Here is a 16,333-nt window from a genome sequence, read left to right as displayed (position 1 = left end):
TTCCCTGACCTCCTGTCACCAGGCATTGCTGCTGCTGCTTATTAGGAGGGAAAGGAATGAAGGGTTTGTTGTGCAAACACACTGGTGGGAGCACCGCTGGCGACTACGATGGGGAGCCGTGGATAAGTGTCAGCTGCTCTGCCTTGCTGACTGACAGTGAATTGAGGGAAATTACAGTACCCAGGATTCTTTGCAGGAAGCCATGTGCTTTGAATGTGTGTGGTTTTTTTTTTAAAAAAATATTAAAGATTTCTTGAATTACAAAGGTGTGTGCAGTGTCTCTCATATTCCAACATGCATCATTTTTGCAAATCAGTTTCATTTGTTAAGACACTAAGAAGAAAGAGGGAAAAACGAGGTAGATAGGGGATGGGAGGGTGGATGGGGGTTAGAGTAGGTGACGATGTTTCTGTTTTGCTTAATATATGTAGGGCTTGATGTCAGCTTTGTTTGTGTTGGTACTCTTTTATTTGCTTGTGTTCTTTTGATGGTGAGAGAGATTGGGGTTGGCCAAGGATGTGGTTGTTCATTTGTGATTGGCTATGATGGTCTTTGTTTTCATGTGTGAGTGGGGTGGGTGGGTATTTTTGGGTCAGGTTAGCCATACTGATTTGTATGCTGGCGGTAAATTTTTGTCATTATCTTGTTGGGCTGTGTGTGTGATAAAGGGGAACCATACCGGGGTGAAGGCATCCTCTTCTATTTGTCCCCGTGCCAGTTTCAGCTTGCTGGTTAGTTTTTCTAGTAAGGCTGTTTCACATACTACTTGGTATCATTGGTCCATGCTTACTCCTGACAGGTCTCTCCAATGTCTGGTTATGACATTTCTGTTGCTGAAAGTAGGTGGGTTATGAGGTCTTTGTGGTCTAAATGGGCATTATTATCTTGGAAGATGTTTAGTAGGGCCAATTCTGGGGTAATTTCTATTACTTGTCCGGTTATTTTACATATTTCTCGTATGGTTGTTGCCCAGAATAATTGGATTTTGGGGCATTCCCACCACATGTGGAGGTATGTACCTGCAGAAGTGCACCCTCTCCAGCATTTTGGTGAGGTTCCTGGGAGTATTAGTGCTAGCTTTCTTGGTGTTAGGTACCACCTGTAGGTGAGTTTTAGGGTGAGTTCTTTTCTTTTCATTGATGTGCTTTGAATGTGTGGTGTGGATCTGCTCTATGTTCCAGTAATTAATGAATATTTCTGTGCTTGTTTCAGAAATGGCTATTGGCTACGTTCCATTATTTCCATGATCTCAGTTGCAGTTGAACCAAGGGTAGTATTCTTTGAGTAATTTCTTCCTCGTTTAGAGTTGAGACCCGACAATGAGAGCAGATTTTGTGGGATTCTTGAAGTAGGCACAGCTGCAGGTATGTTAGCTCCAGTCCCCCGGAACCATCTCCTGTTCTGAAGTATTCCCAGCACTCCTGCTACTCTGTAGATCCCGAGGCTAATTATTAAGTTCCCTTATCAGATATTTTGGCTCAAGGACATCCTTAGAGGGCCAACCTTTGTTCTGGGATGTCCCTTGAGCTTGAGCAACTTGCCCAGCCTATAATAATCAAAGTTTCCACCTTTGTTCCATGAGGGCTCCTGTAATTTAAACATAGCCACAACAGGCAGAAATGCAATAGGTGGAGTATCTCCATCATCACATCTCTAACTGCAGATTGTCATCCTCCCACCTCCACTCCCAATCATGCGTCTGTTGAATAAGTTAACACATGTGACTGTTGGGAACCCTTGTAAGTGAACCTGTTCCCCACATATCAACACAACTCCTAGAGAGGAGGGGAATCTTTTGCTAGAGATGAACCAGGTACTTGCCCAGAAATAATGTGCCTGAATGATGTGTGTATGTAACTCGAGAACATAGATATAAACCAAACTAAAGCAACACTTTCTTTTATTGGTGTGCAAAATTATTGGGGTGCGTGGCAGCATTTATTGTTCACATTCTTAGCTTAGAGTTATACTCTAAGCCAGGGGTCAGCAACCTTTTTCCAGCCGTGGGCCCACCTCAGACCATGTGGTGGGCCAGACTATTTTTTTGGGGGGGGATGAACGAATTCCTATGCCCCACAAATAACCCAGAGTTGTATTTTAACTAAAAGCACACATTCTGCTCATGTACAAACACCAGTCAGGCCCCACAAATAACCCAGAGACCCATTTTAAATAAAAGGACACATTCTACTCATGTAAAAACACACTGGTTCCCAGACTGTCTGCGGGCCGGATTGAGAAGGTGATTGGGCCGCATCCGGCCCCTGGGCCTTAGGTTGCCTACCCCTGCTCTAAGCTAAGAAGTAAAAGGTCCCTACTTCTTTAAGAAATAGAAGGTGTCAGAAATCACCTCTTCCAAGAGTAGAATATGGTGGTATCTGGGAAGGAGCTCTGCCTCAAGGTTTGCACCCAGGCAACAGAAATTCCTTTCACAACTGCAGTCCAAATCCAAAGATGAGTCCATGACAGTGCAGTTACCTAGTTTGAACTCAGATCGCCATCTTTTCTATCTAAACTTATATCTGAAGTACACTTTGTTTTCAAGCAAATTTGTGTGAGAGGAGGGTTATTTGGATGATTCTGGGCTAGGAGAATACATTCGCTCTGAGAAAATGACTTGCTCTGCTATCTTAAACAAAATGATTTTCTGCCAAGCATAAGGGAAATTTGGCAAGGAGGTAAAAATCACACTTTTGACAGGTACCGGTATGTAACATACCTTGGGAAGCTGCCAAATTTGTGAATTTCAGGGTTTCTGCAATAGAAGCCTATGTCCATGTCACACTGACTGAAAGACACACAGTGATTTGGGAAGGGGAGAGGATGAAGTTCATGCTGCCTTTTTTCGGTTGGCAAATCCCAGTGCCAAGGGCTTGTTACTCTTTAGAAAAGCACAGTGGCTCTGTCAGGACAAAGACTAGGATAACTCTAGCTACTGAAGGCACAGCAGCCTTCTCAGAGAAAGGTGAACACCCTAATGTAGCCCTTAACCTAGGGAGATGAATGCCTCTAATGAGGAATTAGAGGGACTGTATGTAAAAGGACCCAGGTGGCGCTGTGGGTTAAACCACTGAGCCTAGGGCTTGCTGATCAGAAGGTCAGCGGTTCGAATCCCTGTGACGGGGTGAGCTCCCGTTGCTCGGTCCCAGCTCCTGCCAACCTAGCAGTTTGAAAACACGTCAAAATGCAAGTAGATAAATACCTTCCCGCTACAGTGGGAAGGTAAACAGTGTTTCCATGTGCTGCTCTGGTTTGCCAGAAGCGGCTTTGTCATGCTGGCCACATGACCTGGAAGCTATACGCCGGCTCCCTCGGCCAATAATGCGAGATGAGCGTGTAACCCCAGAGTTGGTCAATACTGGACCTAATGGTCAGGGGTCCCTTTACCTTTTATGTAAAAGGAGATAGGGTCCCTGCATATTTAATAAACAAGGGACAGAAATGGAAAATTCAGGAGGTAGAGAAGGGGGCTTGACAAGTTGCAGGTACAACTATAAAGGTGCAGAAGTTCTCCATTCTTCTGCATCTGCTCAGTTCATAAGGTAGGGGCAGCTACTGTAGGACTGAAGCCAGGGAGTCCAACAGTAGGTGGAGCCGGAGCCAGTAATAGGCAGAGCCAATTAATGTTAGCTTTGTCCCCAGCTTCCTCTCTGCTGAATTCTTCAAGAACAACACCAAGGCTAAGGAGGTGGAAGTTGATAGTCCATGCCACTCCTTCCATTTGTAAGAAGGTAGGTGGGTGGGGGCTGGCAAAGGGCAGGCTGAGGTTGGTAAGACAGTGCTCTGTTCAGCTTATTGGAGCAGCCTCTACTGGGTACCTAGACCTGTGGCCCTCCGGCCATTGTTGGGCTGCAGCTACCATCATCCCTGACCACTGGCCATACTGGGAGTCCAAAAATATCTGGTGAGCTGCAGGTTAGCTACCCCTGCCAAAAAGGACACTAAACATGCTCATCCTACTTCTCCAAGTAGGTGCAGGGGTGCAGTCAGTGCTTACCCAAGTTTTTCGTTCTCTTTGGAAGGAGGCCTGTTGTAAGACTTGCTTTTATTTGCAAACATGCAGGCTGAGCATAGAATCAAGGTGTTGGGGTGTACGTGCAATTTCTTCCTTCTTCTGGTTTCATCATAGCCTATTTGTATACCACTTCCCCATGGAAAGCAGCATTCTGCTCACATGACCAGAAAAGTTTATGAAATAAAACCTATTATTTCATGGCAGTTCACTACAAGTCCAGGCACTGCAGACCTATGTGTGGGAGACAGTTAATAAAGGTTGCTAAAGATGTGCAAGTCTGTCAATCAATGGGAAAGTCTGCCAAGTTTCTTTCCTTCATTCAAAGGTGCTGCACCTCCAAAAGCTGCACAACAGGCAAAGCACAGTATTGCCTGTTTGTACATCTCCATGCTGAGGTCAGCCGTACCTACTGTTTTGTGTTTTTGTCTTTTATGCTGGCCCTCCATATAATATTCCATGTTTTTTTGTACATCACAGCCCTTTGCTTAGTGACTGGCTGGTGCCCCTTGTTGTCAACATGGTGTTAGCTCCATTGGCAGGAGTGGCATCATCATGGCAGATTAATTGCTGTAGATGCATGCCTGTCTTCAAACTTGGCATGGCGGTTGAATCAATTTCTTTAGTTTTTTATCCAGAAAGGTCTCATTTTTCTAAATTACAATGTTCATGTCACTTGCACAGAGAGAAAGCAGCACATTCACTGCCAGTTAAGAGTCAACCACTTTTAAGTATGCACCTTTAGGGTAAATAAAGGGATGCGGGTGGCGCTGTGGTCTAAACCACTGAGCCCAGGGCTTGCCAATCAGAAGGTCAGTGATTTGAATCCCTGTGATGGGGTGAGCTCCTGTTGCTCGGTCCCAGCTCCTGCCAACCTAGCAGTTCGAAAGCACACAAGTGCAAGTGGATAAATAGGTACCGCTCCGGCGGGAAACTAAACGGCATTTCCGTGCACTGCTCTGGTTTCGCCAGAAGTGGCTTAGTCATGCTGGCCACATGACCTGGAAAAACGGTCTGCGGCCAAATGTCTGCTCCCTCGGCCAGTAAAGTGAGATGAGCACTGCAACCCCAGAGTCGTTCATGACTGGACTTAACTGTCAGGGGTCCTTTACCTTTTTTTTAGGGTAAATGTCTTTGAAGGACTATTCTGCGAATGCAGATTATGCAGGTACCAAGATCTCATTTTCCATTTTGAGTTGGGGAGGAATTTCCATGGGAGAGGCAGCTCATTTCATATTGTTTTTCAATTTTAGGGCAGAAAGCCTAATGTTTCAACTGAAGTGGTGCCTCCACAAGAGGGCAGCAACAATGCATCATTCATACAAAAATGGTGATATTAGCACTCCTGCTTCAGACAATGCAATACAGCAGCGTTTCTCAACCGCTGTTCCGCGGCACACTACCGCGAGACGCTGGCTGGTGTTCCGCGACGTGCGGCGACGAGAAGGGCGATTTGCATTGTCACGTGCCTGGCGGCCGCCAATAAGCAACGCTAACCCGCCGGACGGCTTGTGAAGCCTTATTACAGGAGATTGCAACCAACACAGCAATTGGCAAGTGTTTCTTACAGTCATAATTATAGTCAATATAGGGCGGCACAGAGTTAAATTTTTTAACTTTTTTAATGGTGGTGTGCCTCGTGATTTTTTTCACGGAACAAGTGTAGTTACGGCAGAGAATGTAAACTCTTAGTACTGGTCCTATAATTTTTTGCATGAGAAATGAAAAAATGAAAAAGACACCCACACCTTCCCTTTTGAATGGAAGTGATTTAACCAGTTTAAAAACTAAATGGAGGTTGGAGGCAGGAAAACGAATCTGTCACCTGGGAAAACTTGCTTAATATTGCTTGCTTTGTGGTAGACCTGTCTTTGCAACCTATATTTCTATGGCTTTGGTGGGAAAGTGTTTGTGTTTATTCTCCTACTATTCTTCTGTTTGTTTGTTTTTTACCTGACTTGGCTTTCAAAGCCAATTATAGCCACTAACATAAAATAGACTCTGATAATTGAAAACAAGACCAAACACTATAAAGTGCCTCAATGTTCAAAATGTGTAATTCTCTGTATCCCTCTGGTGGTTGCTGCTGGGAGAAACAGAAGGTGCAGTTTGCTTGCCATGCTCTCGGTTAATGCTACTCAAGTTGAGGAGGAGGAGGAAGGAAGGAAGGAGAATGGAAAGCAGCGAGTGGAAGCAGGCAGGCAGGCAGACTGATAGAAGAGGAGGTGAGGCAGAACAGAACAGACCCAACGCCAATGTCCACAGAGGAAGTCACAGACAGAGCACAAAAGGCAATAAAAAGCAAGCTTTTTGAATTTCTGGTCCATGGTCTCTCCTGCTTCAGAGGCAACAATACAGCTCCTTTGCAAGGGAGCCGAGGTATGCCTCTGTATAGTTACATACATACATACATACATACATACATACATACATACATGAGAACCCTGGCTTCCAGAGACCCACATGCAAACATGCATTTCAGGATCCACTTTTCCTTTTCAAATTTTACCCATATGTGGGGTGGTAGTGTTGCTGCATTCAAGATGCTGTTCAGCGGTGGACCCTAATTCACTAGCTGAAGGGCCCCAGAGTAGGGCTAGCAACAATTCTCTTTCTATTTCTTAAGTATCAGAGGCCAGCATCTCTAGTACTGGGAGCAGTATGCCTCTGAATACCAGCTGCCTCTGAGAACCACAAGTGGGAAGTGATCCAGCAGGGTTCTTATGTTATGAATAGCCACCAGAGGGAGGTGGAGAACCACACATTTTATACTGTTGCACAACACGCGCGCGCACACACACACCCACACACCTCTCACTGCTTGATTGTCAACTCCTGGTTTCCTTTCATGTTCTCTTTGTGAAACAGAGTGCTGCCTTTCAGAGGGGGGGGGGGAGAATGAGCTAACACCCCAGGACTATGGCAGCCTGCAGCTGCTATTCATTGCGCTTGTGGCTGTTCAGCAGCACATACTGGTGATTTCCTGCCATAAATATCTCAGATGACTGTCCTCAAGCTTCCCTCTACGGTATCTCCGTGTTGCTTGGGTGGGCATGATGACAAACTGGTGCTCTGAATTCCACCATCAGCTATGGTTTGGTGGTTGCTGCTGTGTGGGTTGCTGCTGCTTGTTTCCTCGTTGATGCTGAGGTTCAAAAGAAGGAAAGGGTTAAAACCTTGCAGAGCCCCAGTTTGCGAAACATACAGACCGAGGTCAATATCAGTGAGAGTGCAGCCCAGTCCTTCTCATCAGGAAGATCCTGGCAGTGACAAGGCCCAGTCCCCAAAGAGTTGCGTGTCTCCCTTTCAAGTGGGCTGGGCTGATTAGGGCTTGAAGTGCCTACAAGACAGTATCAAAGAGAAGCATTTTCCAAGAAGCCTCGGGACAGCGTGCCTAATAATCACAGAGCAATTGGGCCTGGCCCTTGACCCTGTGCTCTGGAGCCACATCCCAGCCAAGATCTGTCCTGTCCGGTGGAGAGCTGCAAATGGGGGCCTCCCCAGCTGTAAGGAAGCACACACACCCTGCATCCTACAGACTTTCTAGCTCATTCTTTTAAAACCCCTGTTGGGTGGGGGTGGGGAGTGAATTTGCAGAGCCAAGGAGGCAGCAGCGTCCCTGCCCCTGTTGCATATGGCTGCTTGCCTTCAGCCCTAAGCAAACCTGATTTTTATCTCCGTCTCCAGTCGGAGTTGGCCGCCTTCCCTTGCTAGATGCCTCCTACGCAGGCGAGGCTCGTAACTGTAAAACACAATCAGGGACAAGGAAGCTGGGGCGGTTGGTTTTCAAAGCTTTGCTGATGCCTGAAGGAATTGCAGGGCTCCCACAAACCATCCCATTGAGGCTACCCTCCGTCGACCTGTCCTGAAGGGTGGAGAGCGAGCGAGTGAGCGAGAGCTTTCCCAACAGGGACTCCGCAGCATCTTCTGACCTGTTGCTGTGCTCTGCCCATTGGACGACGCTGCTGCCATTTGACTTTGCAGGCTTTGCCAACGTTTCAAGTTGTTTGAGGAAGGAAGACTGTAGGAGAAGACCTGGAGATCTTCAGAGCCTCAAAACACTCCCGTGTGAAATGCAGAAATGTATTCTCACGAGCCTAACCTATGTCTGGAAACGTATGCAAGCAAAACGTGGGAAGGACAACATACATGTCCAGCTCAAAGACTGGTGCAATTTGTGTGTAGTTTTGTGAGACTATCTCCCAAGCTTGTTGTGCACACCATCATTTTCATGATATGCCTACAGAAATGCTCGTCCACGCTTAATCTAGCAGTGTGGGCCTCTCTCTCTCTGATTGTTTAAGAAATTAACCCTGTTATCTGAGTAATGCCCTCCTCAGCTATAAATCTTCCTTATGCCAGAGTTTTCTCAAACATGGTGAGATCATGCTTCCTTTGAAACTTACTAGATTTTCTGTAACCACCACCCCTGATGCCTTGCTTTCATTGAGTATGCTTCCTCCATTGCCCATCTCTACACTCTGCCTCTCTTTTCCTGCTTCATTCACTTAATCATCTCCTGCGCACACTCTCACACAACAGTTGCCACATTCCATCTTGCCTGAGGCTGGCAAGTGGGCTGCCCTCATGCCACCCTTTCAACAATCCTAGTTGGCTCTGTGCCCTATGCTTTGGTAGGACCTTAGCTGTGATTGGTTGCTCTCTCCTTACTGTAAGGATAGGTAACCTTTTCTACCCCCCTATCTCTACCATCTCCTTTTCTCTGGCTGCATGCACACTATACCTTGAAAGCACATTATTCTTCCCAAATAATCCTGAGAACTGTAGTCTCTGAAAGGTGGTAGGAAGTACAGCTCTGTGAGGTGTAAGCGACAACTTTTGAGATTGACATCTGTGGTTCCCAGCAACTGGCATTCAGAGGCATACTGCCCCCAACAGTGGGTAGTAACCATTTGGTAATCTGTAAAGGAATTTAAATCCTATCAGTGAACTGGTTAGAACCCAGATTAAGCATGAAAGTTTTTAGTTGGTTGAGAGCCTTGTGCAAGATTCCTCTAACCCCCAAGCCCCCCATCAAGCACAAGGAGCTGGGGTTGTCGCAAGGAAGGTGTGTATGCTAGGGTTGCCATACATCTGGCACTCTGTCCTGGATCTTAGGCAAGTCAATCAAAAAATCACATAAAGAAGAGCTCTAAGAAAAGCTCAACAACTTTTGGAATGCCTTGGCTTTTACTTTTTGAAATGTGGCAGCCCTAGCCTATGCTACAGGCATCTTGCCTGATGCAAGAGCCCCTCAAGTACACACAGCCAGGAGCCTACAGTCATCTGTGGACAGGCTTTGGCTCAGCAACCAACCAGCCCCCCTCCACTGCTGGCAGCTCATCTGCCTGTCTGGGCCGGCAGGACATGAAAGGGCCTCCTGCTTCGATAAGCTCCCAGCTGCAGAGGCCCGGAGGTGGCTGCATCCAGACACTGCGCAGCCCACAGCGCTGCAGTCAGCACACCAGCGACCCCTGAAAAGGGAGATTGTGTGGGGAGCCTGATAGTCCTGAAAGGTTGCGCCATATCACCCAGGGCTTGAGGACTGTGCCTCCGCCTGAGTCTGGGTCAGACTCAAACTGCCCTTTGAAGCAGAGCAGGGAGCTGGTTTGAATGGATGCCTCCAGTGTGGAAATGCTTGCTGGTGTAATCGGCTATGGACCCGCAGGACAGGTGGCTATTTTAAGCAGGTTAAGAGCGGCCCATCAATGCCCAATGATCCTGCCCTTTAAAACAGGTTAGGAATTGAGACCAAGGGAAGCAACTTCTTCCAGCATCCTAGCTTGGGCTTAGTTTCTCTGTAATCTTGCAAAAAGGGATGTTTTCTCAGACCAAGGGCCACATACCCTTCTGGGTGGTCTTGCAGGAGCTACATTAGTGGACAGAGCAGCAAATGCAAAAGTTACCTTTACACAGTAGAGTACTGTACTAGTTTCTATGCACACTCACGCACCCCTCTCTCCCCCATCTAGACAAGCCAGATGCATCATGAGAGTTCAAGGCCACATTCCAGCCAGGTAACACTCGAGGGTGCAAAGCAGTGTTGGTAATGGGTGTGGCTTGGAGAAAGGGGTGTGGCTTGGGGGGTCCCAAGGGCCAGACATGGATGTCCTTGCAGTAATCAAGTGACATCTGATAACTGGTTTTGACATTTTTTAATGAATAGCAGTATATAAGTATTTTTTAAAAAATAAATAACAATAATCATAGGAAAATAATATATGCTGAACTCCAGAATCTCAGCAGTGACAGATCTATGCAGGGCAATGTGAATGACGATCCAGCAGGATATTTACTCAAGTCTAATGCGCCATCATAGGGACCCAGGTGGCGCTTGCTGATCAGAAAGTCGGCAGTTCGAATCCCTGCAACGGGGTGAGCTCCCATTGCTTGGTCCCAGCTCCTGCCCACCTAGCAGTTCGAAAGCACATCAAAGTGCAAGTAGATAAATAGGGACCGCTCCGGCGGGAAGGTAAACGGCGTTTCCGTGCGCTGCTCTGGTTCGCCAGAAGCAGCTTTGTCATGCTGGCCACATGACCCGGAAGCTGTCTGCAGACAAACGCCGGCTCCCTCAGCCCATAGAGCGAGATGAGCACCGCAACCCCAGAGTCAGACACGACTGGACCTGATGGTCAGGGGCCCCTTTACCTTTACCTTTAATGCGCCATCAAATCTAACACATGCCTCAATTTTCAGAACCTTGAAACCAAAGAAAGTATTTCCTGGCAAATGTCAATGTGCAATCGAATCTAATGTGCACCTTAATTTTCGTAATTTGACCAAAAGGGCAGCCCTTTACAATATGTCACAGTATCTGTGTCATTCAGCTTTTACCAGCTGCCAAATCTGTGACCCTATCATAGTGGCTAAGAATCATGAATCAGGCGGCCCCTTGAATAAAATCTTCTCTCTGCCGGAAACTCGTTTAGTAGCCACAGGCAAACGGCTCTCTCTTAAGCCTCAGCCTTGCTTAATCTGCAAAATGGGGATAATAATGCTGCCCAATTTTACAGGTTTCCTTTAAGGATTATAATAAGATTATGTACGTGGAGTGCTTTGAACACTCCAAAATGCACTGTACTCTTAGTATTATTGGTACCGTATTATTAATGCCTGCTGGCTCATTCTGATCTTAGTCCCACGGGGCACAAAGACGCAGGAAGAAATTGCTCCTTTGCCACAGGAATGGTGCTTTAAGTAACGATGAGAGTGCAAGTCCATTATTAGGGAGAAAAAGATAAATGGAGGAATTTGTGCCAGTTATAACACTGTGTAGGCTACACTTTCATTCATGCCAAGACTTGAGCGCGAATCTGTTCTGAGCATCAAGGCTAACCCAATATCTCTTGATACACAAGGGGGGGGGTCCAAATGGTGCTCCGAGTGGTAATTAAGAAACAAAACAAGTGAATTGGTTGTTGCCCTTTTATGATGCCCAAATTCTGCTACCCGAAGCGGTTATTTTGCCCTCCTTTCATGAGATCAACTGACTTTGGTCAGGGGTAGAAATATGGTGGATGCAGCTGCTCCAACAGGCTATTATCCTTGCTGGTAAAGAGGCTCAAGGTAGAGTGTTCTTCAGCAGTCAGGAGTGGCCCATAATGGAAGAGATGGTGGGCACTTACCAGTTCCTGTCACTCAAGGTGGGTGGCAATTGGGTATGGAATGGAAGTGTAATTGCTCCTTCAACCTCAATGCTGTAGTTAGGAACATACAAAGCTGCCTTATACTAAGTCTGACCAATGTCCTATCTAGTGCAGTATAGCCTACGCAAGCCTTCTTCAGCCTTGGGCCTCCATCTGATCATCTCCAGATCCCTGATCACTGGCTAAGCTGGTTGGGGATGATGGGAGCTGCAGTCCAACAACATCTGGAGACCCAATGGTTGGATAACTCAGTCGTTCATTCCATCTTATTTTCCAACCAGAGTGCAAATATGTTGGTCGTCTTGTGCCTTTCAAAATCAAGGCAGAGAATAATGGTTGTGACCATACTCAGCACATATACAAGGCTTCTCGCCTTTTCTGATGTCTTCTGATTTGGTGATGGGGAATCTGTGCTGAGCTACAACTCCCATCATCTCTGCTCGCTGGGGCCAATGGAACTTTGAACAACATCTGGAGGTTCCCCATATATAAAATAGGCCTGCAGCAACAGAGGATCTGTGCAAAAAATTGTCTCACCTGAAAACCTTCCAGGGCTCTACTGGCATCACCCTGGGCTTGGGAGGAGGTGGTACCCTGTTTCTCTGAAAATAAGACGTAGCCATAAAATAAGCCATAGCAGGATTTTTAAGCATTCGAGGAATATAAGCCATAGTGATAGGCAGTTTAACATTGTAGGTTAAACTGTACCATACTTAATAAAAAAATAAGACACCCCCTGAAAATAAGCCATAGTGGGGTTTTTTGAGGAAAAATAAATCTAAGACAGTGTCTTGTTTTCGGAGAAACACGGTACAGTATATGTGTGTGCTACTGTTTTGCGACCTTGCTTTCCAGTAGAAAAAGCAAAGATGGAGAACCCATGGCTCCGCAAATGTTCCTGAACTCCAGTTCCCATCAGCCCAAGCTAGCATGACCAATGTTTATTTATGATGGGATTTATAATCCAACAACAACTGGAGGGTCAAAAAGTCAGCCACACCTCTTGGAAAAGGAAAATCTGAAGAAATTCTCTTACAGCAGGAACAAGGGACCTGTGGGTTTACAGATGGTGCTGGACTGGAACTCCCTGCATTCCTGTCCGCTGACCATGCTGGTTGGGACTGATGGGAGCTGCAGTCCTACAACATCTAGAGGGCCACAGACTCAGTTTTTGTCTTGCTGCCTTTCCCCATCCAGTAACATTCAGCCGAAGCTGGCCATTGTGGACAGGGTGCAAATAGGAATTACAACACTTGAGGGATTCACCGATTCTGCCAATGTGGCAAGTCTAGTATTGATGGAGTTAAAAAAGAGCCCTGGGCAGAAGTGTGAACACAGCCTCTTACTGCCAATTGACTTTTAATTAATCCCTAGCTATTCGGTTGCAGGAAAAGGGTAGAATGGGGAGCCAGCGCTGCACACACATGCCCTAAAAATTGGGAGTTAGGCAGGGCGATGGAAGTCCAGGCCTCGAACCAGCCAATCCCTCGCCCTGTTGGACGTGTGCAGCTGGAGTGGGCGACTCCTGGCAAGCATAGCTGCCAAGTTATCCCTTTTTTTCAGGGATATTCCATTATGCTGAATAGGCTTCCTCGCGAGAAAAGGGAAAACTTGGCAGCTATGCTGGCAAGCCCCACCGACCCCGGCGGGACCACCAGCGGCCTCCGTGCGGAGGTTCCTTCCCGCGCCGCCACCTTCTCTGCCGGGCCTTTTGTTATTCCAATCAGATCATCCCCTCCGCCCGCCGCGAGGTCGCGACCCCGTGCTGATGACATCACAGCGTGCTGCTATGGAGACGGCCGGGGATGTCACAAACATGCCTTGATGACCTCACGGCGGGACGCCGGGCCCACCGGCCTTCCATCAGCGCCGGCCTGGGCGATGGGAAAGTATGCGGCCGCGGAGCGGGCGGCTGTTTGACTTGGAGACAGGCGAGCGTTCCCCGCAGCGGGGCCGGCCCTTCCCGCCCCTCCCTGGGTCGGCGGAGCGGCCGGGGAGGAGAGCGATCCTCTGTCAACAGCGGAGCCTCGGCGAAGAAGCCAAGAGCTCCTCGGCCTCCAGGCGGGGGCCGAGGCGCAGCCGCGAAGATCGGAGCCTCGGGGGCGGGGGCGGGGAGAGGCGGCGCTGCAACGAGGGAGCGCGCCGGAGGGGCGGCAGGTGGCACAGCCCTCCGGACTAAGCCGCCGCCGCCGCCTCTCAGGCTGCTCTTGCAAGCTGGCAGGCTGGCTGCTAGGGGTCGCTGTGTTCCAGCAAGCGGAGCCCGGCGAAGGTTCCAGGCAGGGAGGCCGCCTTCCCCGACTGTCTATTATTTAAGAAAGAAATTGGGGCGGGGGGTGTCCCCAGTCTAGGAATGAGAAACAACAACGGGATCGACTTTTTTTTAAAAGTTGCCCACGTTGATCCGATGGAATTGCATTGAAAAGCAACCGGGATTAGGCATCTTAAATTGACAGAAAATGCGCAGCTTGCAGACTTAACATATAGAATAAGAGAACATACATTTAGAGAAGATTGGAAAACGCTTATTGAATATAAGGAAATAACTGTACAGCTGAAAACGCTGGCAGCATTAAGATAAATGCAACAGTGTAAATAAGTTTTGCTGGATGTAATAATGGAATACTGAATGGTATAGTTTTTGTAAAATATGCAGGGATTTATGATACACAAAATGAACCATGGAAAGAGAAGAAGGGAAGCTGTTGATATCTCAAGGATGCAAAAATGAGTACTTAAATCGTAAAACAGAAAATTTAATAAAAAATATATTTTGTTGTTTAGTTGTGTACAACTCTTTGTGACCCCGTGGACGAGAGCACGCCAGGCACTCCTGTCTTCAAAAATTATATATTAAGAAAAGCTGCCGGGATTCAAATGACTCACCAGGAGTCGTAATCGGATGTGAAACGTAGGAGTAGAGTACAGTCCTTGTTGTTGATCATCATCCCTGCTTAATTTCTAAACGAAGTTGTCAGGGGTCAAGGTTGTCTGGAAACAGCAACTGTTGAGCAGTTCGGGGACAGAGAGTGGCGCTAGGGAGGGAGTTGTCGCCGCGGCACCCCTTGGTGTGTGGAGTCCCGCAAGGCGCAATCCTTTCCCCAATGCTTTTTAATATCTTTATGCGCCCCCTTGCCCAGATTGTCCGGAGTTTTGGGCTGGGTTGTCATCAATATGCTGATGACACCCAGATCTATCTGTTGATGGACGGCTGCCCTGCCTCGGCCCCGGACACACTCACCAGGTGCTTGGAAGCTGTGGCTGGATGGCTACGTGGGAGCCGACTGAAGTTAAATCCTTCGAAGACAGAGGTCCTCTGGCTAGGTCGGGGCGACATGGGGTTGGGGGGCCAACTCCCATCTTTTGCAGGGGCTCAATTGGTACCAGCGCCTTCTGTCAAGAGTTTGGGTGTAACCTTTGACGCCTCCCTTTCCATGGAGGCGCAGGTTGCATCCACAGCAAAGGTGGCATTTTTCCATCTCCGCCGCATCAAGCAGCTGGTCCCTTACCTCTCTCGCCCCGATCTGGCCACAGTGATCCATGCGACGATCACCTCCAGGCTTGACTATTGTAACTCGCTCTACGCAGGGTTGCCCTTAAAGCTGACCCAGAAACTCCAGCGGGTGCAGAATGCCGCGGCGAGGCTCCTTACAGGGTCCCGGCCGTGGGATCACATTCATCCAGTGCTTTACCAGCTGCACTGGCTCCCGGTGGAGTACAGGATCAGGTTTAAGGTGCTGGTTTTGACCTTTAAAGCCCTATGCGACTTGGGACCCTCGTACCTACGGGACCGCCTCTCCTGGTATGCCCCGCGGAGGACCTTAAGGTCCACAAACAATAATATTCTGGAGATCCCGAGTCATAAGATGGCTAGATTGGCCTCTACTAGAGCCAGGGCCTTTTCAGTACTGGCCCCAACCTGGTGGAACGCTCTTTCCCAGGAGACCAGGGCCCTGCGGGATTTGTCATCTTTCCGCAGGGCCTGCAAGACAGAGCTGTTCCGCCTGGCCTTTGGGTTAGACTCAGCCTGACCCCTGTGTTTTTCTCCCTCATGGCTTGGATTTATGGCCTACTTGAAATGAGGCTGCACTTTAAATTTTAATACTGTATTTTAATCTGTATTTTAACTAATTTTTTTTTTTTATGTTTTATTGTGGTTCTGTTGGTGTCAGCCACTTATGGCCTACTTGAAATGAGGCTGCACTTTAAATTTTAATACTGTATTTTAATCTGTATTTTAATTAATTGTTTTTATGTTTTATTGTGGTTCTGTTGGTGTCAGCCGCCCTGAGCCCGGTTTTTGACTGGGGAGGGCGGGGTATAAATAAAAATTTATTATTATTATTATTATTATTAAAGGGTTAAAATTGTAGTAAGGTATACTGGAGGGAGTGAATATGCTCGGTTCATAAAACTGTGAGAGAGGAGACATGTAAATATTTCATAGTTGCTTTGGTCAGAACAAGGGGGAGTTTGCTTCTCACAAAAAGGAATTGTCTATATATTATGAGCAACTGTTAGCAAAGATGGATTTAGAAGGCCTCTTAACACTTTCAGTAAATGCACATACCGGTATGTGAGGGATCATGTAGAATCAAAATGATGCTTGATACCTAACTTTAGGGAGAAAGGACAGGAGAAAGAAAGGTGATTGGACTTTAGTGCAACTTTAATCCTT

The sequence above is a fragment of the Zootoca vivipara genome, chromosome 1, assembly GCF_965207765.1.
Source record: "Zootoca vivipara chromosome 1, rZooViv2.hap1.1, whole genome shotgun sequence".
NCBI classification, from domain to species: Eukaryota; Metazoa; Chordata; class Lepidosauria; order Squamata; family Lacertidae; genus Zootoca; species Zootoca vivipara.
The sequence above is the reverse complement of the archived record's forward strand: the minus strand, read 5'-3'. Positions refer to the sequence as shown.